The sequence below is a fragment of the Oncorhynchus clarkii genome, unplaced genomic scaffold, assembly GCF_045791955.1.
Source record: "Oncorhynchus clarkii lewisi isolate Uvic-CL-2024 unplaced genomic scaffold, UVic_Ocla_1.0 unplaced_contig_1104_pilon_pilon, whole genome shotgun sequence".
NCBI lineage: Eukaryota > Metazoa > Chordata > Actinopteri > Salmoniformes > Salmonidae > Oncorhynchus > Oncorhynchus clarkii.
The window spans coordinates 1-20,000 of NW_027258868.1; the positions used below are offsets into that span (position 1 = coordinate 1).

Sequence of the window (20,000 nt, forward strand, 5' to 3'; positions counted from 1 at the left end):
TGCTTACGGCCACACCGGCCTGAGTACGCCTGATCTCGTCCGATCTCGGAAGATAAGCATGGTCGGGCCTGGTTAGTACTTGGATGGGAGACCGCCTGGGAATACCAGGTGCTGTCAGCTTTTTGTCACTGCCTTGTGGAATTTCAACTCTTTGTCCGTTTTTTCCCACAAGGCTGAAATATGTGCCCTCGCTTTGACATAAGTAAGCAAGGTTAGTTTGTATTTCATCCAACAATCTGTGCTACAAATTATGGCTACAGTATATGCAATTTCATCCACTTTTTGAGATTGCCTTTCGCTTACGGCCACACCGGCCTGAGTACGCCTGATCTCGTCCGATCTCGGAAGATAAGCATGGTCGGGCCTGGTTAGTACTTGGATGGGAGACCGCCTGGGAATACCAGGTGCTATAAGCTTTTTGTCACTGCCATTTGGAATTTCAACTCACCCTCCTACATATCCCATTATCAACAGACATAGATGTGCTAAGTCATCTGTTTTTGTAAACTGAAGCACATGGGTTCAATCCTGGGTTCAAGCCTTGTTCGACGTTTATGGAAGCTTTGTATTGAATTGTAGCGAGGGCCAGCCGACTAGAGCATACAGGCCACTACGACCTGTATGCTCTAGTCGGCTGGCCCTCGCTACATATTCGTCGCCAGACCCACTGGTTCCAGGTCATCTTTTTAGTCTATGCTAGGTAAAGCTCCGCCTTATCTCAGCTCACTGGTCACGATAACAACACCCACCCGTAGCACGCGCTCCAGCAGGTATATCTCACTGGTCATCCCCAAAGCCAACACCTCCTTTGGCCGCCTTTCCTTCCAGTTCTCTGCTGACAATGACTGGAACGAATTGCAAAAATCGCTGAAGCTGGAGACATATTTCCCTCACTAACTTTCAGTGTTGCCAACTTAGCGACTTAGTCGCTGTATTTAGCAAGTATTCAAACCCCTCTGAATACTTGCAGACATTTTCATTTTACTCACCTTTTGTCTCTTCCACAATGTTATTCCTCACTCCTACAGTGTCCATCACAATTACATGCACATTGACAATTATGCAAATTAGGTGATGGCATCATTTAGCAACTTTTAGCGACTTTTAGGACAGCCAATAGCTACTTTCCTTACTGAGGTGTTGGCAACACTGCTAACTTTAAACATCGGCAATCTGAGCAGCTAACTGATCGCTGCAGCTGTACAAAGCCCATCTGTAAATAGCCCACCCAATCTACCTACCTCATCCCCATATTGTTTTAATATACTTTCTGCTCTTTGCACACCAGTATTTCTACTTGCACATCATCATCTGCTCATCTATCACTCCAGTGTTAATTTGCTAAATTGTAAATACTTCGCTACTATGGCCTATTTATTGCCTTACCTCCATTTGCACGCACTGTATATAGACTTTCTTCTATTGTGTTATTGACTGTACGCTTGTTTATTCCATCTGTAACTCTGTGTTGTTGTTTGTGTTGCGCTGCTTTGCTTTATCTTGGCCAGGTCGCAGTTGAATATGAAAACTTGTTCTCAACTAGCTTACCTGGTTAATTATAGGTGAAATTAAATTTTAAAAAAACAACATTTTTTTCTTTCCCAGAAAGGGTATGTAGCTCAGTGGTAGAGCGCATGCTTTGCATGTATGAGGTCCTGGGTTCAATCCCCAGCTTCTCCATTAAAATTTTTGCAATGGCCCATCTCCTACTTTCCAGAATGTTGAAATTCTCAGCAGGAAACAGAGATGTGCTAAATAATTTGCTCTTGTAATCTGAAGAACATGTGTTCAATCCCTGTTCGTACATTTATGGAACAGAAGTGGCATGGTTGCCAACTTCAATTGCATCATTTTAAAAAACTGAAGTTCATGGGTTAGATGACTGTCCATACTTGCTTGTATTTAGAATTGCTGCTATCATTTCATTGTAGCTTCAATGGAGTGGTGTATATAAAAAGTACATTGTATTAATATTGCATTTTATCTGCAAATAAAATGGGATCGAAGCTCAGAGGGGGAGTGCATGCTATTTTAGTATGAGGTCCTTGGTTCAATCCCAAGGTTCTCCACTGAGTATTTGTGTGCCAAATTCACATTACACAACTCCTACTTTTCAGAACGTTAAAATTCTCACAGGAAACAGAGATGTTATTTGTGTGCCAAATTCACATTACACAACTGCTACTTTCCAGAATGTTGATAAATATCTTGCAGAACAGAGTGGCATGGTGGCCAAGCGGTAAGGCGTCGGTCTTGTAAACCGAAGATCATGGGTTCAAATCCCATCTGTGCCTTACTGAAAGATAGCTGGTACCATGGGAAGGTTCTTTCACTGGAGGACTTTGAAGAAAAAAAAGTTTCCTCAAAATGGCAACCCTGCTATTATATAGTAAAGGGATGTGCCTCTACGGTAGAGCTAATACTTGAAATGCATGCGCTCTGAAGTTAATCCCCAAATTCTCTGATGAGTATATTTAGTTGTGAAATTAGCTTTTGCACAACTCTACTTTCCAGAATGTTGACATTTTAAGAAGGAAATAGATGTGCTAAGTCATCTGTTTTTGTAAACTGAAGCACATGGGTTCAATCCTGGGTTCAAGCCTTGTTCGACGTTTATGGAAGCTTTGTATTGAATTGTAGCGAGGGCCAGCCGACTAGAGCATACAGGCCACTACGACCTGTATGCTCTAGTCGGCTGGCCCTCGCTACATATTCGTCGCCAGACCCACTGGTTCCAGGTCATCTTTTTAGTCTATGCTAGGTAAAGCTCCGCCTTATCTCAGCTCACTGGTCACGATAACAACACCCACCCGTAGCACGCGCTCCAGCAGGTATATCTCACTGGTCATCCCCAAAGCCAACACCTCCTTTGGCCTCCTTTCCTTCCAGTTCTCTGCTGACAATGACTGGAACGAATTGCAAAAATCGCTGAAGCTGGAGACATATTTCCCTCACTAACTTTCAGTGTTGCCAACTTAGCGACTTAGTCGCTGTATTTAGCAGGTATTCAAACCCCTCTGAATACTTGCAGACATTTTAATTTTACTCACCTTTTGTCTCTTCCACAATGTTATTCCTCACTCCTACAGTGTCCATCACAATTACATGCACATTGACAATTATGCAAATTAGGTGATGACATCATTTAGCAACTTTTAGCGACTTTTAGGACAGCCAAAATTTTTGCAATGGCCCATCTCCTACTTTCCAGAATGTTGAAATTCTCAGCAGGATACAGAGATGTGCTAAATAATTTGCTCTTGTAATCTGAAGAACATGTGTTCAATCCCTGTTCGTACATTTATGGAACAGAAGTGGCATGGTTGCCAACTTCAATTGCATCATTTTCAAAAACTGAAGTTCATGGGTTAGATGACTGTCCATACTTGCTTGTATTTAGAATTGCTGCTATCATTTCATTGTAGCTTCAATGGAGTGGTGTATATAAAAAGTACATTGTATTAATATTGCATTTTATCTGCAAATAAAATGGGATCGAAGCTCAGAGGGGGAGTGCATGCTATTTTAGTATGAGGTCCTTGGTTCAATCCCAAGGTTCTCCACTGAGTATTTGTGTGCCAAATTCACAACTCCTACTTTTCAGAATGTTAAAATTCTCACAGGAAACAGAGATGTTATTTGTGTGCCAAATTCACATTACACAACTACTACTTTCCAGAATGTTGATAAATATCTTGCAGAACAGAGTGGCATGGTGGCCAAGCGGTAAGGCGTCGGTCTTGTAAACCGAAGATCATGGGTTCAAATCCCATCTGTGCCTTACTGAAAGATAGCTGGTACCATGGGAAGGTTCTTTCACTGGAGGACTTTGAAGAAAAAAAAGTTTTCTCAAAATGGCAACCCTGCTATTATATAGTAAGGTATTCATTTTTTTTTTTTTTTTTTTTCCCCTCTTTTTCTCTCTCTCAGGGCCGGCCCTGAGTGCTTTATGGATGGTTTAAAATATGACTATGGATGCAGATTGTCATTTTCCTCCGTGCAGAAATTCCACAAGGCAGTGACAAAAAGCTTACAGCACCTGGTATTCCCAGGCGGTCTCCCATCCAAGTACTAACCAGGCCCGACCCTGCTTAGCTTCCGAGATCGGACGAGATCAGGCGTACTCAGGCCGGTGTGGCCGTAAGCGAAAGGCAATCTCAAAAAGTGGATGAAATTGCATATACTGTAGCCATAATTTGTAGCACAGATTGTTGGATGAAATACAAACTAACCTTGCTTACTTATTTCAAAGCGAGGGCACATATTTCAGCCTTGTGGGAAAAAACGGACAAAGAGTTGAAATTCCACAAGGCAGTGACAAAAAGCTTACAGCACCTGGTATTCCCAGGCGGTCTCCCATCCAAGTACTAACCAGGCCCGACCCTGCTTAGCTTCCGAGATCGGACGAGATCAGGCGTACTCAGGCCGGTGTGGCCGTAAGCGAAAGGCAATCTCAAAAAGTGGATGAAATTGCATATACTGTAGCCATAATTTGTAGCACAGATTGTTGGATGAAATACAAACTAACCTTGCTTACTTATTTCAAAGCGAGGGCACATATTTCAGCCTTGTGGGAAAAAACGGACAAAGAGTTGAAATTCCACAAGGCAGTGACAAAAAGCTTACAGCACCTGGTATTCCCAGGCGGTCTCCCATCCAAGTACTAACCAGGCCCGACCCTGCTTAGCTTCCGAGATCGGACGAGATCAGGCGTACTCAGGCCGGTGTGGCCGTAAGCAAAAGGCAATCTCAAAAAGTGGATGAAATTGCATATACTGTAGCCATAATTTGTAGCACAGATTGTTGGATGAAATACAAACTAACCTTGCTTACTTATTTCAAAGCGAGGGCACATATTTCAGCCTTGTGGGAAAAAACGGACAAAGAGTTGAAATTCCACAAGGCAGTGACAAAAAGCTTACAGCACCTGGTATTCCCAGGCGGTCTCCCATCCAAGTACTAACCAGGCCCGACCCTGCTTAGCTTCCGAGATCGGACGAGATCAGGCGTACTCAGGCCGGTGTGGCCGTAAGCGAAAGGCAATCTCAAAAAGTGGATGAAATTGCATATACTGTAGCCATAATTTGTAGCACAGATTGTTGGATGAAATACAAACTAACCTTGCTTACTTATTTCAAAGCGAGGGCACATATTTCAGCCTTGTGGGAAAAAACGGACAAAGAGTTGAAATTCCACAAGGCAGTGACAAAAAGCTTACAGCACCTGGTATTCCCAGGCGGTCTCCCATCCAAGTACTAACCAGGCCCGACCCTGCTTAGCTTCCGAGATCGGACGAGATCAGGCGTACTCAGGCCGGTGTGGCCGTAAGCGAAAGGCAATCTCAAAAAGTGGATGAAATTGCATATACTGTAGCCATAATTTGTAGCACAGATTGTTGGATGAAATACAAACTAACCTTGCTTACTTATTTCAAAGCGAGGGCACATATTTCAGCCTTGTGGGAAAAAACGGACAAAGAGTTGAAATTCCACAAGGCAGTGACAAAAAGCTTACAGCACCTGGTATTCCCAGGCGGTCTCCCATCCAAGTACTAACCAGGCCCGACCCTGCTTAGCTTCCGAGATCGGACGAGATCAGGCGTACTCAGGCCGGTGTGGCCGTAAGCGAGAGCCAATCTCAAAAAGTGGATGAAATTGCATATACTGTAGCCATAATTTGTAGCACAGATTGTTGGATGAAATACAAACTAACCTTGCTTACTTATTTCAAAGCGAGGGCACATATTTCAGCCTTGTGGGAAAAAACGGACAAAGAGTTGAAATTCCACAAGGCAGTGACAAAAAGCTTACAGCACCTGGTATTCCCAGGCGGTCTCCCATCCAAGTACTAACCAGGCCCGACCCTGCTTAGCTTCCGAGATCGGACGAGATCAGGCGTACTCAGGCCGGTGTGGCCGTAAGCGAAAGGCAATCTCAAAAAGTGGATGAAATTGCATATACTGTAGCCATAATTTGTAGCACAGATTGTTGGATGAAATACAAACTAACCTTGCTTACTTATTTCAAAGCGAGGGCACATATTTCAGCCTTGTGGGAAAAAACGGACAAAGAGTTGAAATTCCACAAGGCAGTGACAAAAAGCTTACAGCACCTGGTATTCCCAGGCGGTCTCCCATCCAAGTACTAACCAGGCCCGACCCTGCTTAGCTTCCGAGATCGGACGAGATCAGGCGTACTCAGGCCGGTGTGGCCGTAAGCGAAAGCCAATCTCAAAAAGTGGATGAAATTGCATATACTGTAGCCATAATTTGTAGCACAGATTGTTGGATGAAATACAAACTAACCTTGCTTACTTATTTCAAAGCGAGGGCACATATTTCAGCCTTGTGGGAAAAAACGGACAAAGAGTTGAAATTCCACAAGGCAGTGACAAAAAGCTTACAGCACCTGGTATTCCCAGGCGGTCTCCCATCCAAGTACTAACCAGGCCCGACCCTGCTTAGCTTCCGAGATCGGACGAGATCAGGCGTACTCAGGCCGGTGTGGCCGTAAGCGAAAGGCAATCTCAAAAAGTGGATGAAATTGCATATACTGTAGCCATAATTTGTAGCACAGATTGTTGGATGAAATACAAACTAACCTTGCTTACTTATTTCAAAGCGAGGGCACATATTTCAGCCTTGTGGGAAAAAACGGACAAAGAGTTGAAATTCCACAAGGCAGTGACAAAAAGCTTACAGCACCTGGTATTCCCAGGCGGTCTCCCATCCAAGTACTAACCAGGCCCGACCCTGCTTAGCTTCCGAGATCGGACGAGATCAGGCGTACTCAGGCCGGTGTGGCCGTAAGCGAAAGCTAATCTCAAAAAGTGGATGAAATTGCATATACTGTAGCCATAATTTGTAGCACAGATTGTTGGATGAAATACAAACTAACCTTGCTTACTTATTTCAAAGCGAGGGCACATATTTCAGCCTTGTGGGAAAAAACGGACAAAGAGTTGAAATTCCACAAGGCAGTGACAAAAAGCTTACAGCACCTGGTATTCCCAGGCGGTCTCCCATCCAAGTACTAACCAGGCCCGACCCTGCTTAGCTTCCGAGATCGGACGAGATCAGGCGTACTCAGGCCGGTGTGGCCGTAAGCGAAAGGCAATCTCAAAAAGTGGATGAAATTGCATATACTGTAGCCATAATTTGTAGCACAGATTGTTGGATGAAATACAAACTAACCTTGCTTACTTATTTCAAAGCGAGGGCACATATTTCAGCCTTGTGGGAAAAAACGGACAAAGAGTTGAAATTCCACAAGGCAGTGACAAAAAGCTTACAGCACCTGGTATTCCCAGGCGGTCTCCCATCCAAGTACTAACCAGGCCCGACCCTGCTTAGCTTCCGAGATCGGACGAGATCAGGCGTACTCAGGCCGGTGTGGCCGTAAGCGAAAGGCAATCTCAAAAAGTGGATGAAATTGCATATACTGTAGCCATAATTTGTAGCACAGATTGTTGGATGAAATACAAACTAACCTTGCTTACTTATTTCAAAGCGAGGGCACATATTTCAGCCTTGTGGGAAAAAACGGACAAAGAGTTGAAATTCCACAAGGCAGTGACAAAAAGCTTACAGCACCTGGTATTCCCAGGCGGTCTCCCATCCAAGTACTAACCAGGCCCGACCCTGCTTAGCTTCCGAGATCGGACGAGATCAGGCGTACTCAGGCCGGTGTGGCCGTAAGCGAAAGCAATCTCAAAAAGTGGATGAAATTGCATATACTGTAGCCATAATTTGTAGCACAGATTGTTGGATGAAATACAAACTAACCTTGCTTACTTATTTCAAAGCGAGGGCACATATTTCAGCCTTGTGGGAAAAAACGGACAAAGAGTTGAAATTCCACAAGGCAGTGACAAAAAGCTTACAGCACCTGGTATTCCCAGGCGGTCTCCCATCCAAGTACTAACCAGGCCCGACCCTGCTTAGCTTCCGAGATCGGACGAGATCAGGCGTACTCAGGCCGGTGTGGCCGTAAGCGAAAGGCAATCTCAAAAAGTGGATGAAATTGCATATACTGTAGCCATAATTTGTAGCACAGATTGTTGGATGAAATACAAACTAACCTTGCTTACTTATTTCAAAGCGAGGGCACATATTTCAGCCTTGTGGGAAAAAACGGACAAAGAGTTGAAATTCCACAAGGCAGTGACAAAAAGCTTACAGCACCTGGTATTCCCAGGCGGTCTCCCATCCAAGTACTAACCAGGCCCGACCCTGCTTAGCTTCCGAGATCGGACGAGATCAGGCGTACTCAGGCCGGTGTGGCCGTAAGCGAAAGCAATCTCAAAAAGTGGATGAAATTGCATATACTGTAGCCATAATTTGTAGCACAGATTGTTGGATGAAATACAAACTAACCTTGCTTACTTATTTCAAAGCGAGGGCACATATTTCAGCCTTGTGGGAAAAAACGGACAAAGAGTTGAAATTCCACAAGGCAGTGACAAAAAGCTTACAGCACCTGGTATTCCCAGGCGGTCTCCCATCCAAGTACTAACCAGGCCCGACCCTGCTTAGCTTCCGAGATCGGACGAGATCAGGCGTACTCAGGCCGGTGTGGCCGTAAGCGAAAGGCAATCTCAAAAAGTGGATGAAATTGCATATACTGTAGCCATAATTTGTAGCACAGATTGTTGGATGAAATACAAACTAACCTTGCTTACTTATTTCAAAGCGAGGGCACATATTTCAGCCTTGTGGGAAAAAACGGACAAAGAGTTGAAATTCCACAAGGCAGTGACAAAAAGCTTACAGCACCTGGTATTCCCAGGCGGTCTCCCATCCAAGTACTAACCAGGCCCGACCCTGCTTAGCTTCCGAGATCGGACGAGATCAGGCGTACTCAGGCCGGTGTGGCCGTAAGCGAAAGCTAATCTCAAAAAGTGGATGAAATTGCATATACTGTAGCCATAATTTGTAGCACAGATTGTTGGATGAAATACAAACTAACCTTGCTTACTTATGTCAAAGCGAGGGCACATATTTCAGCCTTGTGGGAAAAAACGGACAAAGAGTTGAAATTCCACAAGGCAGTGACAAAAAGCTTACAGCACCTGGTATTCCCAGGCGGTCTCCCATCCAAGTACTAACCAAGCCCGACCCTGCTTAGCTTCCGAGATCGGACGAGATCAGGCGTACTCAGGCCGGTGTGGCCGTAAGCGAAAGCTAATCTCAAAAAGTGGATGAAATTGCATATACTGTAGCCATAATTTGTAGCACAGATTGTTGGATGAAATACAAACTAACCTTGCTTACTTATGTCAAAGCGAGGGCACATATTTCAGCCTTGTGGGAAAAAACGGACAAAGAGTTGAAATTCCACAAGGCAGTGACAAAAAGCTTACAGCACCTGGTATTCCCAGGCGGTCTCCCATCCAAGTACTAACCAGGCCCGACCCTGCTTAGCTTCCGAGATCGGACGAGATCAGGCGTACTCAGGCCGGTGTGGCCGTAAGCGAAAGGCAATCTCAAAAAGTGGATGAAATTGCATATACTGTAGCCATAATTTGTAGCACAGATTGTTGGATGAAATACAAACTAACCTTGCTTACTTATTTCAAAGCGAGGGCACATATTTCAGCCTTGTGGGAAAAAACGGACAAAGAGTTGAAATTCCACAAGGCAGTGACAAAAAGCTTACAGCACCTGGTATTCCCAGGCGGTCTCCCATCCAAGTACTAACCAGGCCCGACCCTGCTTAGCTTCCGAGATCGGACGAGATCAGGCGTACTCAGGCCGGTGTGGCCGTAAGCGAAAGCTAATCTCAAAAAGTGGATGAAATTGCATATACTGTAGCCATAATTTGTAGCACAGATTGTTGGATGAAATACAAACTAACCTTGCTTACTTATGTCAAAGCGAGGGCACATATTTCAGCCTTGTGGGAAAAAACGGACAAAGAGTTGAAATTCCACAAGGCAGTGACAAAAAGCTTACAGCACCTGGTATTCCCAGGCGGTCTCCCATCCAAGTACTAACCAGGCCCGACCCTGCTTAGCTTCCGAGATCGGACGAGATCAGGCGTACTCAGGCCGGTGTGGCCGTAAGCGAAAGCCAATCTCAAAAAGTGGATGAAATTGCATATACTGTAGCCATAATTTGTAGCACAGATTGTTGGATGAAATACAAACTAACCTTGCTTACTTATTTCAAAGCGAGGGCACATATTTCAGCCTTGTGGGAAAAAACGGACAAAGAGTTGAAATTCCACAAGGCAGTGACAAAAAGCTTACAGCACCTGGTATTCCCAGGCGGTCTCCCATCCAAGTACTAACCAGGCCCGACCCTGCTTAGCTTCCGAGATCGGACGAGATCAGGCGTACTCAGGCCGGTGTGGCCGTAAGCGAAAGCCAATCTCAAAAAGTGGATGAAATTGCATATACTGTAGCCATAATTTGTAGCACAGATTGTTGGATGAAATACAAACTAACCTTGCTTACTTATTTCAAAGCGAGGGCACATATTTCAGCCTTGTGGGAAAAAACGGACAAAGAGTTGAAATTCCACAAGGCAGTGACAAAAAGCTTACAGCACCTGGTATTCCCAGGCGGTCTCCCATCCAAGTACTAACCAGGCCCGACCCTGCTTAGCTTCCGAGATCGGACGAGATCAGGCGTACTCAGGCCGGTGTGGCCGTAAGCGAAAGCTAATCTCAAAAAGTGGATGAAATTGCATATACTGTAGCCATAATTTGTAGCACAGATTGTTGGATGAAATACAAACTAACCTTGCTTACTTATTTCAAAGCGAGGGCACATATTTCAGCCTTGTGGGAAAAAACGGACAAAGAGTTGAAATTCCACAAGGCAGTGACAAAAAGCTTACAGCACCTGGTATTCCCAGGCGGTCTCCCATCCAAGTACTAACCAGGCCCGACCCTGCTTAGCTTCCGAGATCGGACGAGATCAGGCGTACTCAGGCCGGTGTGGCCGTAAGCGAAAGCTAATCTCAAAAAGTGGATGAAATTGCATATACTGTAGCCATAATTTGTAGCACAGATTGTTGGATGAAATACAAACTAACCTTGCTTACTTATGTCAAAGCGAGGGCACATATTTCAGCCTTGTGGGAAAAAACGGACAAAGAGTTGAAATTCCACAAGGCAGTGACAAAAAGCTTACAGCACCTGGTATTCCCAGGCGGTCTCCCATCCAAGTACTAACCAGGCCCGACCCTGCTTAGCTTCCGAGATCGGACGAGATCAGGCGTACTCAGGCCGGTGTGGCCGTAAGCGAAAGGTAATCTCAAAAAGTGGATGAAATTGCATATACTGTAGCCATAATTTGTAGCACAGATTGTTGGATGAAATACAAACTAACCTTGCTTACTTATTTCAAAGCGAGGGCACATATTTCAGCCTTGTGGGAAAAAACGGACAAAGAGTTGAAATTCCACAAGGCAGTGACAAAAAGCTTACAGCACCTGGTATTCCCAGGCGGTCTCCCATCCAAGTACTAACCAGGCCCGACCCTGCTTAGCTTCCGAGATCGGACGAGATCAGGCGTACTCAGGCCGGTGTGGCCGTAAGCGAAAGCCAATCTCAAAAAGTGGATGAAATTGCATATACTGTAGCCATAATTTGTAGCACAGATTGTTGGATGAAATACAAACTAACCTTGCTTACTTATTTCAAAGCGAGGGCACATATTTCAGCCTTGTGGGAAAAAACGGACAAAGAGTTGAAATTCCACAAGGCAGTGACAAAAAGCTTACAGCACCTGGTATTCCCAGGCGGTCTCCCATCCAAGTACTAACCAGGCCCGACCCTGCTTAGCTTCCGAGATCGGACGAGATCAGGCGTACTCAGGCCGGTGTGGCCGTAAGCGAAAGCCAATCTCAAAAAGTGGATGAAATTGCATATACTGTAGCCATAATTTGTAGCACAGATTGTTGGATGAAATACAAACTAACCTTGCTTACTTATTTCAAAGCGAGGGCACATATTTCAGCCTTGTGGGAAAAAACGGACAAAGAGTTGAAATTCCACAAGGCAGTGACAAAAAGCTTACAGCACCTGGTATTCCCAGGCGGTCTCCCATCCAAGTACTAACCAGGCCCGACCCTGCTTAGCTTCCGAGATCGGACGAGATCAGGCGTACTCAGGCCGGTGTGGCCGTAAGCGAAAGCCAATCTCAAAAAGTGGATGAAATTGCATATACTGTAGCCATAATTTGTAGCACAGATTGTTGGATGAAATACAAACTAACCTTGCTTACTTATTTCAAAGCGAGGGCACATATTTCAGCCTTGTGGGAAAAAACGGACAAAGAGTTGAAATTCCACAAGGCAGTGACAAAAAGCTTACAGCACCTGGTATTCCCAGGCGGTCTCCCATCCAAGTACTAACCAGGCCCGACCCTGCTTAGCTTCCGAGATCGGACGAGATCAGGCGTACTCAGGCCGGTGTGGCCGTAAGCGAAAGCCAATCTCAAAAAGTGGATGAAATTGCATATACTGTAGCCATAATTTGTAGCACAGATTGTTGGATGAAATACAAACTAACCTTGCTTACTTATTTCAAAGCGAGGGCACATATTTCAGCCTTGTGGGAAAAAACGGACAAAGAGTTGAAATTCCACAAGGCAGTGACAAAAAGCTTACAGCACCTGGTATTCCCAGGCGGTCTCCCATCCAAGTACTAACCAGGCCCGACCCTGCTTAGCTTCCGAGATCGGACGAGATCAGGCGTACTCAGGCCGGTGTGGCCGTAAGCGAAAGCCAATCTCAAAAAGTGGATGAAATTGCATATACTGTAGCCATAATTTGTAGCACAGATTGTTGGATGAAATACAAACTAACCTTGCTTACTTATTTCAAAGCGAGGGCACATATTTCAGCCTTGTGGGAAAAAACGGACAAAGAGTTGAAATTCCACAAGGCAGTGACAAAAAGCTTACAGCACCTGGTATTCCCAGGCGGTCTCCCATCCAAGTACTAACCAGGCCCGACCCTGCTTAGCTTCCGAGATCGGACGAGATCAGGCGTACTCAGGCCGGTGTGGCCGTAAGCGAAAGCCAATCTCAAAAAGTGGATGAAATTGCATATACTGTAGCCATAATTTGTAGCACAGATTGTTGGATGAAATACAAACTAACCTTGCTTACTTATTTCAAAGCGAGGGCACATATTTCAGCCTTGTGGGAAAAAACGGACAAAGAGTTGAAATTCCACAAGGCAGTGACAAAAAGCTTACAGCACCTGGTATTCCCAGGCGGTCTCCCATCCAAGTACTAACCAGGCCCGACCCTGCTTAGCTTCCGAGATCGGACGAGATCAGGCGTACTCAGGCCGGTGTGGCCGTACGCGAGAAACTATCTCTTGGTGCACTATGTAAAGTCAAAGTGAGCCTGATTAACAGCTGTTGCATTTTCACCATTTAGATAAGCATCTTTGTGTCACTCAAAAAGTGGAAGAAATTGCATATACTGTAGCCATAATTTGTAGCACAGATTGTTGGATGAAATACAAACTAACCTTGCTTACTTATTTCAAAGCGAGGGCACATATTTCAGCCTTGTGGGAAAAAACGGACAAAGAGTTGAAATTCCACAAGGCAGTGACAAAAAGCTTACAGCACCTGGTATTCCCAGGCGGTCTCCCATCCAAGTACTAACCAGGCCCGACCCTGCTTAGCTTCCGAGATCGGACGAGATCAGGCGTACTCAGGCCGGTGTGGCCGTAAGCGAAAGCCAATCTCAAAAAGTGGATGAAATTGCATATACTGTAGCCATAATTTGTAGCACAGATTGTTGGATGAAATACAAACTAACCTTGCTTACTTATTTCAAAGCGAGGGCACATATTTCAGCCTTGTGGGAAAAAACGGACAAAGAGTTGAAATTCCACAAGGCAGTGACAAAAAGCTTACAGCACCTGGTATTCCCAGGCGGTCTCCCATCCAAGTACTAACCAGGCCCGACCCTGCTTAGCTTCCGAGATCGGACGAGATCAGGCGTACTCAGGCCGGTGTGGCCGTAAGCGAAAGCCAATCTCAAAAAGTGGATGAAATTGCATATACTGTAGCCATAATTTGTAGCACAGATTGTTGGATGAAATACAAACTAACCTTGCTTACTTATTTCAAAGCGAGGGCACATATTTCAGCCTTGTGGGAAAAAACGGACAAAGAGTTGAAATTCCACAAGGCAGTGACAAAAAGCTTACAGCACCTGGTATTCCCAGGCGGTCTCCCATCCAAGTACTAACCAGGCCCGACCCTGCTTAGCTTCCGAGATCGGACGAGATCAGGCGTACTCAGGCCGGTGTGGCCGTAAGCGAAAGCCAATCTCAAAAAGTGGATGAAATTGCATATACTGTAGCCATAATTTGTAGCACAGATTGTTGGATGAAATACAAACTAACCTTGCTTACTTATTTCAAAGCGAGGGCACATATTTCAGCCTTGTGGGAAAAAACGGACAAAGAGTTGAAATTCCACAAGGCAGTGACAAAAAGCTTACAGCACCTGGTATTCCCAGGCGGTCTCCCATCCAAGTACTAACCAGGCCCGACCCTGCTTAGCTTCCGAGATCGGACGAGATCAGGCGTACTCAGGCCGGTGTGGCCGTAAGCGAAAGCCAATCTCAAAAAGTGGATGAAATTGCATATACTGTAGCCATAATTTGTAGCACAGATTGTTGGATGAAATACAAACTAACCTTGCTTACTTATTTCAAAGCGAGGGCACATATTTCAGCCTTGTGGGAAAAAACGGACAAAGAGTTGAAATTCCACAAGGCAGTGACAAAAAGCTTACAGCACCTGGTATTCCCAGGCGGTCTCCCATCCAAGTACTAACCAGGCCCGACCCTGCTTAGCTTCCGAGATCGGACGAGATCAGGCGTACTCAGGCCGGTGTGGCCGTAAGCGAAAGCCAATCTCAAAAAGTGGATGAAATTGCATATACTGTAGCCATAATTTGTAGCACAGATTGTTGGATGAAATACAAACTAACCTTGCTTACTTATTTCAAAGCGAGGGCACATATTTCAGCCTTGTGGGAAAAAACGGACAAAGAGTTGAAATTCCACAAGGCAGTGACAAAAAGCTTACAGCACCTGGTATTCCCAGGCGGTCTCCCATCCAAGTACTAACCAGGCCCGACCCTGCTTAGCTTCCGAGATCGGACGAGATCAGGCGTACTCAGGCCGGTGTGGCCGTAAGCGAAAGCCAATCTCAAAAAGTGGATGAAATTGCATATACTGTAGCCATAATTTGTAGCACAGATTGTTGGATGAAATACAAACTAACCTTGCTTACTTATTTCAAAGCGAGGGCACATATTTCAGCCTTGTGGGAAAAAACGGACAAAGAGTTGAAATTCCACAAGGCAGTGACAAAAAGCTTACAGCACCTGGTATTCCCAGGCGGTCTCCCATCCAAGTACTAACCAGGCCCGACCCTGCTTAGCTTCCGAGATCGGACGAGATCAGGCGTACTCAGGCCGGTGTGGCCGTAAGCGAAAGCTAATCTCAAAAAGTGGATGAAATTGCATATACTGTAGCCATAATTTGTAGCACAGATTGTTGGATGAAATACAAACTAACCTTGCTTACTTATGTCAAAGCGAGGGCACATATTTCAGCCTTGTGGGAAAAAACGGACAAAGAGTTGAAATTCCACAAGGCAGTGACAAAAAGCTTACAGCACCTGGTATTCCCAGGCGGTCTCCCATCCAAGTACTAACCAGGCCCGACCCTGCTTAGCTTCCGAGATCGGACGAGATCAGGCGTACTCAGGCCGGTGTGGCCGTAAGCGAAAGCCAATCTCAAAAAGTGGATGAAATTGCATATACTGTAGCCATAATTTGTAGCACAGATTGTTGGATGAAATACAAACTAACCTTGCTTACTTATTTCAAAGCGAGGGCACATATTTCAGCCTTGTGGGAAAAAACGGACAAAGAGTTGAAATTCCACAAGGCAGTGACAAAAAGCTTACAGCACCTGGTATTCCCAGGCGGTCTCCCATCCAAGTACTAACCAGGCCCGACCCTGCTTAGCTTCCGAGATCGGACGAGATCAGGCGTACTCAGGCCGGTGTGGCCGTAAGCAAAAGCAAATCTCAAAAAGTGGATGAAATTGCATATACTGTAGCCATAATTTGTAGCACAGATTGTTGGATGAAATACAAACTAACCTTGCTTACTTATTTCAAAGCGAGGGCACATATTTCAGCCTTGTGGGAAAAAACGGACAAAGAGTTGAAATTCCACAAGGCAGTGACAAAAAGCTTACAGCACCTGGTATTCCCAGGCGGTCTCCCATCCAAGTACTAACCAGGCCCGACCCTGCTTAGCTTCCGAGATCGGACGAGATCAGGCGTACTCAGGCCGGTGTGGCCGTAAGCGAAAGCCAATCTCAAAAAGTGGATGAAATTGCATATACTGTAGCCATAATTTGTAGCACAGATTGTTGGATGAAATACAAACTAACCTTGCTTACTTATTTCAAAGCGAGGGCACATATTTCAGCCTTGTGGGAAAAAACGGACAAAGAGTTGAAATTCCACAAGGCAGTGACAAAAAGCTTACAGCACCTGGTATTCCCAGGCGGTCTCCCATCCAAGTACTAACCAGGCCCGACCCTGCTTAGCTTCCGAGATCGGACGAGATCAGGCGTACTCAGGCCGGTGTGGCCGTAAGCGAAAGCCAATCTCAAAAAGTGGATGAAATTGCATATACTGTAGCCATAATTTGTAGCACAGATTGTTGGATGAAATACAAACTAACCTTGCTTACTTATTTCAAAGCGAGGGCACATATTTCAGCCTTGTGGGAAAAAACGGACAAAGAGTTGAAATTCCACAAGGCAGTGACAAAAAGCTTACAGCACCTGGTATTCCCAGGCGGTCTCCCATCCAAGTACTAACCAGGCCCGACCCTGCTTAGCTTCCGAGATCGGACGAGATCAGGCGTACTCAGGCCGGTGTGGCCGTAAGCGAGAAACTATCTCTTGGTGCACTATGTAAAGTCAAAGTGAGCCTGATTAACAGCTGTTGCATTTTCACCATTTAGATAAGCATCTTTGTGTCACTCAAAAAGTGGAAGAAATTGCATATACTGTAGCCATAATTTGTAGCACAGATTGTTGGATGAAATACAAACTAACCTTGCTTACTTATTTCAAAGCGAGGGCACATATTTCAGCCTTGTGGGAAAAAACGGACAAAGAGTTGAAATTCCACAAGGCAGTGACAAAAAGCTTACAGCACCTGGTATTCCCAGGCGGTCTCCCATCCAAGTACTAACCAGGCCCGACCCTGCTTAGCTTCCGAGATCGGACGAGATCAGGCGTACTCAGGCCGGTGTGGCCGTAAGCGAAAGCAATCTCAAAAAGTGGATGAAATTGCATATACTGTAGCCATAATTTGTAGCACAGATTGTTGGATGAAATACAAACTAACCTTGCTTACTTATTTCAAAGCGAGGGCACATATTTCAGCCTTGTGGGAAAAAACGGACAAAGAGTTGAAATTCCACAAGGCAGTGACAAAAAGCTTACAGCACCTGGTATTCCCAGGCGGTCTCCCATCCAAGTACTAACCAGGCCCGACCCTGCTTAGCTTCCGAGATCGGACGAGATCAGGCGTACTCAGGCCGGTGTGGCCGTAAGCGAAAGCCAATCTCAAAAAGTGGATGAAATTGCATATACTGTAGCCATAATTTGTAGCACAGATTGTTGGATGAAATACAAACTAACCTTGCTTACTTATTTCAAAGCGAGGGCACATATTTCAGCCTTGTGGGAAAAAACGGACAAAGAGTTGAAATTCCACAAGGCAGTGACAAAAAGCTTACAGCACCTGGTATTCCCAGGCGGTCTCCCATCCAAGTACTAACCAGGCCCGACCCTGCTTAGCTTCCGAGATCGGACGAGATCAGGCGTACTCAGGCCGGTGTGGCCGTAAGCGAAAGCCAATCTCAAAAAGTGGATGAAATTGCATATACTGTAGCCATAATTTGTAGCACAGATTGTTGGATGAAATACAAACTAACCTTGCTTACTTATTTCAAAGCGAGGGCACATATTTCAGCCTTGTGGGAAAAAACGGACAAAGAGTTGAAATTCCACAAGGCAGTGACAAAAAGCTTACAGCACCTGGTATTCCCAGGCGGTCTCCCATCCAAGTACTAACCAGGCCCGACCCTGCTTAGCTTCCGAGATCGGACGAGATCAGGCGTACTCAGGCCGGTGTGGCCGTAAGCGAAAGCCAATCTCAAAAAGTGGATGAAATTGCATATACTGTAGCCATAATTTGTAGCACAGATTGTTGGATGAAATACAAACTAACCTTGCTTACTTATTTCAAAGCGAGGGCACATATTTCAGCCTTGTGGGAAAAAACGGACAAAGAGTTGAAATTCCACAAGGCAGTGACAAAAAGCTTACAGCACCTGGTATTCCCAGGCGGTCTCCCATCCAAGTACTAACCAGGCCCGACCCTGCTTAGCTTCCGAGATCGGACGAGATCAGGCGTACTCAGGCCGGTGTGGCCGTAAGCGAGAAACTATCTCTTGGTGCACTATGTAAAGTCAAAGTGAGCCTGATTAACAGCTGTTGCATTTTCACCATTTAGATAAGCATCTTTGTGTCACTCAAAAAGTGGAAGAAATTGCATATACTGTAGCCATAATTTGTAGCACAGATTGTTGGATGAAATACAAACTAACCTTGCTTACTTATTTCAAAGCGAGGGCACATATTTCAGCCTTGTGGGAAAAAACGGACAAAGAGTTGAAATTCCACAAGGCAGTGACAAAAAGCTTACAGCACCTGGTATTCCCAGGCGGTCTCCCATCCAAGTACTAACCAGGCCCGACCCTGCTTAGCTTCCGAGATCGGACGAGATCAGGCGTACTCAGGCCGGTGTGGCCGTAAGCGAAAGCCAATCTCAAAAAGTGGATGAAATTGCATATACTGTAGCCATAATTTGTAGCACAGATTGTTGGATGAAATACAAACTAACCTTGCTTACTTATTTCAAAGCGAGGGCACATATTTCAGCCTTGTGGGAAAAAACGGACAAAGAGTTGAAATTCCACAAGGCAGTGACAAAAAGCTTACAGCACCTGGTATTCCCAGGCGGTCTCCCATCCAAGTACTAACCAGGCCCGACCCTGCTTAGCTTCCGAGATCGGACGAGATCAGGCGTACTCAGGCCGGTGTGGCCGTAAGCGAAAGCCAATCTCAAAAAGTGGATGAAATTGCATATACTGTAGCCATAATTTGTAGCACAGATTGTTGGATGAAATACAAACTAACCTTGCTTACTTATTTCAAAGCGAGGGCACATATTTCAGCCTTGTGGGAAAAAACGGACAAAGAGTTGAAATTCCACAAGGCAGTGACAAAAAGCTTACAGCACCTGGTATTCCCAGGCGGTCTCCCATCCAAGTACTAACCAGGCCCGACCCTGCTTAGCTTCCGAGATCGGACGAGATCAGGCGTACTCAGGCCGGTGTGGCCGTAAGCGAAAGCCAATCTCAAAAAGTGGATGAAATTGCATATACTGTAGCCATAATTTGTAGCACAGATTGTTGGATGAAATACAAACTAACCTTGCTTACTTATTTCAAAGCGAGGGCACATATTTCAGCCTTGTGGGAAAAAACGGACAAAGAGTTGAAATTCCACAAGGCAGTGACAAAAAGCTTACAGCACCTGGTATTCCCAGGCGGTCTCCCATCCAAGTACTAACCAGGCCCGACCCTGCTTAGCTTCCGAGATCGGACGAGATCAGGCGTACTCAGGCCGGTGTGGCCGTAAGCGAAAGCCAATCTCAAAAAGTGGATGAAATTGCATATACTGTAGCCATAATTTGTAGCACAGATTGTTGGATGAAATACAAACTAACCTTGCTTACTTATTTCAAAGCGAGGGCACATATTTCAGCCTTGTGGGAAAAAACGGACAAAGAGTTGAAATTCCACAAGGCAGTGACAAAAAGCTTACAGCACCTGGTATTCCCAGGCGGTCTCCCATCC

General features: G+C 45.3%; 57 non-coding genes and 2 pseudogenes across 57 annotated transcripts in view; 5 read left to right on the top strand and 54 right to left on the bottom strand.

The window, feature by feature from the left end:
- Position 1: 1 nt before the first annotated feature.
- LOC139398951 (5S ribosomal RNA) lies at positions 2–120 on the top strand (annotated as a pseudogene).
- A 177-nt stretch (positions 121–297) lies between these two features.
- LOC139398952 (5S ribosomal RNA) lies at positions 298–416 on the top strand (annotated as a pseudogene).
- A 1,192-nt stretch (positions 417–1,608) lies between these two features.
- On the top strand, positions 1,609–1,680 carry trnaa-ugc (transfer RNA alanine (anticodon UGC)). The gene has a single exon. It is a non-coding gene; the product is annotated as a tRNA-Ala (tRNA).
- A 542-nt stretch (positions 1,681–2,222) lies between these two features.
- Positions 2,223–2,294, top strand: trnat-ugu (transfer RNA threonine (anticodon UGU)). The gene has a single exon. It is a non-coding gene; the product is annotated as a tRNA-Thr (tRNA).
- Positions 2,295–3,709: 1,415 nt separating this feature from the next.
- On the top strand, positions 3,710–3,781 carry trnat-ugu (transfer RNA threonine (anticodon UGU)). The gene has a single exon. It is a non-coding gene; the product is annotated as a tRNA-Thr (tRNA).
- Positions 3,782–4,027: 246 nt separating this feature from the next.
- On the bottom strand, positions 4,028–4,146 carry LOC139398834 (5S ribosomal RNA). Its single transcript, XR_011631661.1, has one exon. It is a non-coding gene; the product is annotated as a 5S ribosomal RNA (ribosomal RNA).
- Positions 4,147–4,323: 177 nt separating this feature from the next.
- Positions 4,324–4,442, bottom strand: LOC139398948 (5S ribosomal RNA). Its single transcript, XR_011631773.1, has one exon. It is a non-coding gene; the product is annotated as a 5S ribosomal RNA (ribosomal RNA).
- Positions 4,443–4,619: 177 nt separating this feature from the next.
- On the bottom strand, positions 4,620–4,738 carry LOC139398965 (5S ribosomal RNA). Its single transcript, XR_011631786.1, has one exon. It is a non-coding gene; the product is annotated as a 5S ribosomal RNA (ribosomal RNA).
- A 177-nt stretch (positions 4,739–4,915) lies between these two features.
- LOC139398977 (5S ribosomal RNA) lies at positions 4,916–5,034 on the bottom strand. Its single transcript, XR_011631797.1, has one exon. It is a non-coding gene; the product is annotated as a 5S ribosomal RNA (ribosomal RNA).
- A 177-nt stretch (positions 5,035–5,211) lies between these two features.
- Positions 5,212–5,330, bottom strand: LOC139398988 (5S ribosomal RNA). Its single transcript, XR_011631808.1, has one exon. It is a non-coding gene; the product is annotated as a 5S ribosomal RNA (ribosomal RNA).
- Positions 5,331–5,507: 177 nt separating this feature from the next.
- On the bottom strand, positions 5,508–5,626 carry LOC139398840 (5S ribosomal RNA). The gene has a single exon (XR_011631667.1). It is a non-coding gene; the product is annotated as a 5S ribosomal RNA (ribosomal RNA).
- A 177-nt stretch (positions 5,627–5,803) lies between these two features.
- LOC139398851 (5S ribosomal RNA) lies at positions 5,804–5,922 on the bottom strand. The gene has a single exon (XR_011631678.1). It is a non-coding gene; the product is annotated as a 5S ribosomal RNA (ribosomal RNA).
- Positions 5,923–6,099: 177 nt separating this feature from the next.
- Positions 6,100–6,218, bottom strand: LOC139398862 (5S ribosomal RNA). The gene has a single exon (XR_011631689.1). It is a non-coding gene; the product is annotated as a 5S ribosomal RNA (ribosomal RNA).
- Positions 6,219–6,395: 177 nt separating this feature from the next.
- Positions 6,396–6,514, bottom strand: LOC139398873 (5S ribosomal RNA). Its single transcript, XR_011631701.1, has one exon. It is a non-coding gene; the product is annotated as a 5S ribosomal RNA (ribosomal RNA).
- A 177-nt stretch (positions 6,515–6,691) lies between these two features.
- Positions 6,692–6,810, bottom strand: LOC139398884 (5S ribosomal RNA). Its single transcript, XR_011631712.1, has one exon. It is a non-coding gene; the product is annotated as a 5S ribosomal RNA (ribosomal RNA).
- Positions 6,811–6,987: 177 nt separating this feature from the next.
- LOC139398896 (5S ribosomal RNA) lies at positions 6,988–7,106 on the bottom strand. The gene has a single exon (XR_011631723.1). It is a non-coding gene; the product is annotated as a 5S ribosomal RNA (ribosomal RNA).
- A 177-nt stretch (positions 7,107–7,283) lies between these two features.
- LOC139398907 (5S ribosomal RNA) lies at positions 7,284–7,402 on the bottom strand. Its single transcript, XR_011631734.1, has one exon. It is a non-coding gene; the product is annotated as a 5S ribosomal RNA (ribosomal RNA).
- Positions 7,403–7,579: 177 nt separating this feature from the next.
- On the bottom strand, positions 7,580–7,698 carry LOC139398919 (5S ribosomal RNA). Its single transcript, XR_011631745.1, has one exon. It is a non-coding gene; the product is annotated as a 5S ribosomal RNA (ribosomal RNA).
- Positions 7,699–7,874: 176 nt separating this feature from the next.
- On the bottom strand, positions 7,875–7,993 carry LOC139398931 (5S ribosomal RNA). The gene has a single exon (XR_011631756.1). It is a non-coding gene; the product is annotated as a 5S ribosomal RNA (ribosomal RNA).
- A 177-nt stretch (positions 7,994–8,170) lies between these two features.
- Positions 8,171–8,289, bottom strand: LOC139398942 (5S ribosomal RNA). Its single transcript, XR_011631767.1, has one exon. It is a non-coding gene; the product is annotated as a 5S ribosomal RNA (ribosomal RNA).
- Positions 8,290–8,465: 176 nt separating this feature from the next.
- LOC139398954 (5S ribosomal RNA) lies at positions 8,466–8,584 on the bottom strand. The gene has a single exon (XR_011631776.1). It is a non-coding gene; the product is annotated as a 5S ribosomal RNA (ribosomal RNA).
- A 177-nt stretch (positions 8,585–8,761) lies between these two features.
- LOC139398955 (5S ribosomal RNA) lies at positions 8,762–8,880 on the bottom strand. Its single transcript, XR_011631777.1, has one exon. It is a non-coding gene; the product is annotated as a 5S ribosomal RNA (ribosomal RNA).
- Positions 8,881–9,057: 177 nt separating this feature from the next.
- LOC139398937 (5S ribosomal RNA) lies at positions 9,058–9,176 on the bottom strand. The gene has a single exon (XR_011631762.1). It is a non-coding gene; the product is annotated as a 5S ribosomal RNA (ribosomal RNA).
- A 177-nt stretch (positions 9,177–9,353) lies between these two features.
- Positions 9,354–9,472, bottom strand: LOC139398957 (5S ribosomal RNA). Its single transcript, XR_011631778.1, has one exon. It is a non-coding gene; the product is annotated as a 5S ribosomal RNA (ribosomal RNA).
- Positions 9,473–9,649: 177 nt separating this feature from the next.
- LOC139398958 (5S ribosomal RNA) lies at positions 9,650–9,768 on the bottom strand. The gene has a single exon (XR_011631779.1). It is a non-coding gene; the product is annotated as a 5S ribosomal RNA (ribosomal RNA).
- Positions 9,769–9,945: 177 nt separating this feature from the next.
- LOC139398959 (5S ribosomal RNA) lies at positions 9,946–10,064 on the bottom strand. Its single transcript, XR_011631780.1, has one exon. It is a non-coding gene; the product is annotated as a 5S ribosomal RNA (ribosomal RNA).
- Positions 10,065–10,241: 177 nt separating this feature from the next.
- LOC139398960 (5S ribosomal RNA) lies at positions 10,242–10,360 on the bottom strand. Its single transcript, XR_011631781.1, has one exon. It is a non-coding gene; the product is annotated as a 5S ribosomal RNA (ribosomal RNA).
- A 177-nt stretch (positions 10,361–10,537) lies between these two features.
- Positions 10,538–10,656, bottom strand: LOC139398961 (5S ribosomal RNA). The gene has a single exon (XR_011631782.1). It is a non-coding gene; the product is annotated as a 5S ribosomal RNA (ribosomal RNA).
- Positions 10,657–10,833: 177 nt separating this feature from the next.
- On the bottom strand, positions 10,834–10,952 carry LOC139398962 (5S ribosomal RNA). The gene has a single exon (XR_011631783.1). It is a non-coding gene; the product is annotated as a 5S ribosomal RNA (ribosomal RNA).
- Positions 10,953–11,129: 177 nt separating this feature from the next.
- LOC139398963 (5S ribosomal RNA) lies at positions 11,130–11,248 on the bottom strand. The gene has a single exon (XR_011631784.1). It is a non-coding gene; the product is annotated as a 5S ribosomal RNA (ribosomal RNA).
- A 177-nt stretch (positions 11,249–11,425) lies between these two features.
- On the bottom strand, positions 11,426–11,544 carry LOC139398964 (5S ribosomal RNA). The gene has a single exon (XR_011631785.1). It is a non-coding gene; the product is annotated as a 5S ribosomal RNA (ribosomal RNA).
- A 177-nt stretch (positions 11,545–11,721) lies between these two features.
- On the bottom strand, positions 11,722–11,840 carry LOC139398966 (5S ribosomal RNA). The gene has a single exon (XR_011631787.1). It is a non-coding gene; the product is annotated as a 5S ribosomal RNA (ribosomal RNA).
- A 177-nt stretch (positions 11,841–12,017) lies between these two features.
- LOC139398967 (5S ribosomal RNA) lies at positions 12,018–12,136 on the bottom strand. Its single transcript, XR_011631788.1, has one exon. It is a non-coding gene; the product is annotated as a 5S ribosomal RNA (ribosomal RNA).
- Positions 12,137–12,313: 177 nt separating this feature from the next.
- On the bottom strand, positions 12,314–12,432 carry LOC139398968 (5S ribosomal RNA). The gene has a single exon (XR_011631789.1). It is a non-coding gene; the product is annotated as a 5S ribosomal RNA (ribosomal RNA).
- A 177-nt stretch (positions 12,433–12,609) lies between these two features.
- LOC139398969 (5S ribosomal RNA) lies at positions 12,610–12,728 on the bottom strand. Its single transcript, XR_011631790.1, has one exon. It is a non-coding gene; the product is annotated as a 5S ribosomal RNA (ribosomal RNA).
- Positions 12,729–12,905: 177 nt separating this feature from the next.
- Positions 12,906–13,024, bottom strand: LOC139398970 (5S ribosomal RNA). The gene has a single exon (XR_011631791.1). It is a non-coding gene; the product is annotated as a 5S ribosomal RNA (ribosomal RNA).
- A 177-nt stretch (positions 13,025–13,201) lies between these two features.
- On the bottom strand, positions 13,202–13,320 carry LOC139398945 (5S ribosomal RNA). Its single transcript, XR_011631770.1, has one exon. It is a non-coding gene; the product is annotated as a 5S ribosomal RNA (ribosomal RNA).
- Positions 13,321–13,580: 260 nt separating this feature from the next.
- Positions 13,581–13,699, bottom strand: LOC139398971 (5S ribosomal RNA). The gene has a single exon (XR_011631792.1). It is a non-coding gene; the product is annotated as a 5S ribosomal RNA (ribosomal RNA).
- Positions 13,700–13,876: 177 nt separating this feature from the next.
- On the bottom strand, positions 13,877–13,995 carry LOC139398973 (5S ribosomal RNA). The gene has a single exon (XR_011631793.1). It is a non-coding gene; the product is annotated as a 5S ribosomal RNA (ribosomal RNA).
- A 177-nt stretch (positions 13,996–14,172) lies between these two features.
- On the bottom strand, positions 14,173–14,291 carry LOC139398974 (5S ribosomal RNA). The gene has a single exon (XR_011631794.1). It is a non-coding gene; the product is annotated as a 5S ribosomal RNA (ribosomal RNA).
- A 177-nt stretch (positions 14,292–14,468) lies between these two features.
- Positions 14,469–14,587, bottom strand: LOC139398975 (5S ribosomal RNA). The gene has a single exon (XR_011631795.1). It is a non-coding gene; the product is annotated as a 5S ribosomal RNA (ribosomal RNA).
- Positions 14,588–14,764: 177 nt separating this feature from the next.
- On the bottom strand, positions 14,765–14,883 carry LOC139398976 (5S ribosomal RNA). Its single transcript, XR_011631796.1, has one exon. It is a non-coding gene; the product is annotated as a 5S ribosomal RNA (ribosomal RNA).
- Positions 14,884–15,060: 177 nt separating this feature from the next.
- LOC139398978 (5S ribosomal RNA) lies at positions 15,061–15,179 on the bottom strand. Its single transcript, XR_011631798.1, has one exon. It is a non-coding gene; the product is annotated as a 5S ribosomal RNA (ribosomal RNA).
- Positions 15,180–15,356: 177 nt separating this feature from the next.
- Positions 15,357–15,475, bottom strand: LOC139398979 (5S ribosomal RNA). Its single transcript, XR_011631799.1, has one exon. It is a non-coding gene; the product is annotated as a 5S ribosomal RNA (ribosomal RNA).
- A 177-nt stretch (positions 15,476–15,652) lies between these two features.
- LOC139398980 (5S ribosomal RNA) lies at positions 15,653–15,771 on the bottom strand. The gene has a single exon (XR_011631800.1). It is a non-coding gene; the product is annotated as a 5S ribosomal RNA (ribosomal RNA).
- A 177-nt stretch (positions 15,772–15,948) lies between these two features.
- LOC139398981 (5S ribosomal RNA) lies at positions 15,949–16,067 on the bottom strand. Its single transcript, XR_011631801.1, has one exon. It is a non-coding gene; the product is annotated as a 5S ribosomal RNA (ribosomal RNA).
- A 177-nt stretch (positions 16,068–16,244) lies between these two features.
- On the bottom strand, positions 16,245–16,363 carry LOC139398982 (5S ribosomal RNA). The gene has a single exon (XR_011631802.1). It is a non-coding gene; the product is annotated as a 5S ribosomal RNA (ribosomal RNA).
- A 177-nt stretch (positions 16,364–16,540) lies between these two features.
- Positions 16,541–16,659, bottom strand: LOC139398983 (5S ribosomal RNA). Its single transcript, XR_011631803.1, has one exon. It is a non-coding gene; the product is annotated as a 5S ribosomal RNA (ribosomal RNA).
- A 177-nt stretch (positions 16,660–16,836) lies between these two features.
- Positions 16,837–16,955, bottom strand: LOC139398984 (5S ribosomal RNA). Its single transcript, XR_011631804.1, has one exon. It is a non-coding gene; the product is annotated as a 5S ribosomal RNA (ribosomal RNA).
- A 260-nt stretch (positions 16,956–17,215) lies between these two features.
- Positions 17,216–17,334, bottom strand: LOC139398985 (5S ribosomal RNA). The gene has a single exon (XR_011631805.1). It is a non-coding gene; the product is annotated as a 5S ribosomal RNA (ribosomal RNA).
- A 176-nt stretch (positions 17,335–17,510) lies between these two features.
- Positions 17,511–17,629, bottom strand: LOC139398986 (5S ribosomal RNA). Its single transcript, XR_011631806.1, has one exon. It is a non-coding gene; the product is annotated as a 5S ribosomal RNA (ribosomal RNA).
- A 177-nt stretch (positions 17,630–17,806) lies between these two features.
- LOC139398987 (5S ribosomal RNA) lies at positions 17,807–17,925 on the bottom strand. The gene has a single exon (XR_011631807.1). It is a non-coding gene; the product is annotated as a 5S ribosomal RNA (ribosomal RNA).
- Positions 17,926–18,102: 177 nt separating this feature from the next.
- On the bottom strand, positions 18,103–18,221 carry LOC139398989 (5S ribosomal RNA). Its single transcript, XR_011631809.1, has one exon. It is a non-coding gene; the product is annotated as a 5S ribosomal RNA (ribosomal RNA).
- A 177-nt stretch (positions 18,222–18,398) lies between these two features.
- Positions 18,399–18,517, bottom strand: LOC139398990 (5S ribosomal RNA). The gene has a single exon (XR_011631810.1). It is a non-coding gene; the product is annotated as a 5S ribosomal RNA (ribosomal RNA).
- Positions 18,518–18,777: 260 nt separating this feature from the next.
- On the bottom strand, positions 18,778–18,896 carry LOC139398991 (5S ribosomal RNA). The gene has a single exon (XR_011631811.1). It is a non-coding gene; the product is annotated as a 5S ribosomal RNA (ribosomal RNA).
- A 177-nt stretch (positions 18,897–19,073) lies between these two features.
- LOC139398992 (5S ribosomal RNA) lies at positions 19,074–19,192 on the bottom strand. Its single transcript, XR_011631812.1, has one exon. It is a non-coding gene; the product is annotated as a 5S ribosomal RNA (ribosomal RNA).
- A 177-nt stretch (positions 19,193–19,369) lies between these two features.
- On the bottom strand, positions 19,370–19,488 carry LOC139398993 (5S ribosomal RNA). The gene has a single exon (XR_011631813.1). It is a non-coding gene; the product is annotated as a 5S ribosomal RNA (ribosomal RNA).
- A 177-nt stretch (positions 19,489–19,665) lies between these two features.
- LOC139398835 (5S ribosomal RNA) lies at positions 19,666–19,784 on the bottom strand. Its single transcript, XR_011631662.1, has one exon. It is a non-coding gene; the product is annotated as a 5S ribosomal RNA (ribosomal RNA).
- A 177-nt stretch (positions 19,785–19,961) lies between these two features.
- LOC139398836 (5S ribosomal RNA) overlaps positions 19,962–20,000 on the bottom strand; it is a 119-nt gene continuing 80 nt past the window's right edge. Inside the window, exon 1 of the ribosomal RNA XR_011631663.1 lies at positions 19,962–20,000. This exon is cut by the window's right edge and continues 80 nt beyond it. This is a non-coding gene — a ribosomal RNA (5S ribosomal RNA).